Here is a 1796-nt window from a genome sequence, read left to right as displayed (position 1 = left end):
CCCTGTGCAGGTGGCACGTAAAATACACCATTTCGAGCGTGGTCGTTGCCAGTACCCGCTTGACTGGCCCTCGTGCCAGTGACATGTAAAAGCACCCACTACACTCTCGGAGTGGTTGGCATTAGGAAGGGCATCCAGCTGTAGAAACTCTGCCAAATCAGACTGGAGCCTGGTGTTGCCATCTGGTTTCACCAGTCCTCAGTCAAATCGTCCAACCCATGCTAGCATGGAAAGCGGACGTTAAACGATGATGATGATGATACGCATACATATATATATATATAGAAACAGTACTGTATATTGCTTTCATTATTTTTATAAGTTGTATATATTCATTTTATTATAAACACAAAACAACAACATGGAGAAATCGATGTAAGCTTAAATAATAAACCATGATATGTGAACCACAATATGGTGAGGCGTTACTGCATATATATCTGTATCTAGATGTATTTATACATACATACATACACACACACATATGTACATATATATATATACATTTATATTTCGACATCATTATCATCATCATTTAACATCTGCCCTCTGTACTGGCATGGATATATATATACATATTTACATATTTATATATATATATGTGTATATATATGTATGTGTATATGAATTCTCCCTATATATGTATATATTTATAAATATATGTATAATATATGTAATATATATATATATGCAAACATACACAAACATATGCAAACAGACATATATAAACAGTTGCTTTGTTGTCGTTTTTGGTTGCTATTGTTGCTATTATTGCTAATGCCATTGTTGTCGTTAGTAGTAGTAGTAGTAGTAGTAGTAGTAGTAGTAGTAGTTGTTGTTGTTGTTGTTGTTTACTGATGAACCATAAGCAGTGTAATCTGATAGAACAGAAACAGCATTATTTAACTGTGTTAACCCTAACCCTAACCCTAACTTTAACAATTATCCAAAACATAATCACACTGACTTTATTGTGGAATAGCATGGTGCAATGGTATTTCCAATTCTAAAGCTTGTAGTCCTTTACTTTGAGAGATATTTAGTGGATATATTGTATCTTCACAGGAACTTCTCATACAGGCTTTCATATTTCACAGTAGCTTCTAATGTGGATCTTTTTGTTACTACTGCTAATGTAGTTGGTCTTGTTGCTATTGTTGTTGTTGTTGTTGTTGCTGTTGTTGTTTAATCTCAGCTCAGCCTTTATTGAGTAAACCTTTGTTGAAAGGAAATCCAGCCATAATTACTGAGTCATTTTAGAGGTTTACCAATGATTGCATCAGCTAATATAGCTAGGACTAGAACTAGGAAGTGCAGGACCTAATTAGAGAATTGTCAGTGGAGCCCTCTATACTACAAAAGCTGAAGATTGATGTTGTATGCTTCGTGATAGTATGCCAGTCCCAGCCAAAAAGCATTGAGGCCTTGATGCTCCACCTTTAGCTGCAATGATATGCTAAAATTTCATCATAATATCCTCCACTAAAGCATGTATGCAGGGCCCTCTCTTGGCGTAGAACCCAGTTTGTATGAATCTATCTAATTGGTTTAAAACCAGCCCCGAATATAGCTTTCCCATTTTTAAGACAGTAAGACATGGCTCAAGGAGTGTTTATCTTTTATCTTTTCCTAGTTTCAGTCATTAGACTGTGGTCAGGCTGGGGCACCATCTTGAAGAATATTTTAGTTGAATGAATAAGTACTTGAATCGATTCATTCAACTCCAGTACTTAATTTTTTAAAAAACTCTGGTACTTATTCAATTGGTCGTTTTTGTTGAACTACTAAGTTACAGG

This window comes from Octopus bimaculoides, chromosome 19 (genome assembly GCF_001194135.2).
Source record: "Octopus bimaculoides isolate UCB-OBI-ISO-001 chromosome 19, ASM119413v2, whole genome shotgun sequence".
In the NCBI taxonomy this organism is placed as follows: Eukaryota; Metazoa; Mollusca; class Cephalopoda; order Octopoda; family Octopodidae; genus Octopus; species Octopus bimaculoides.
Note: the sequence above shows the minus strand (reverse complement) of the source record.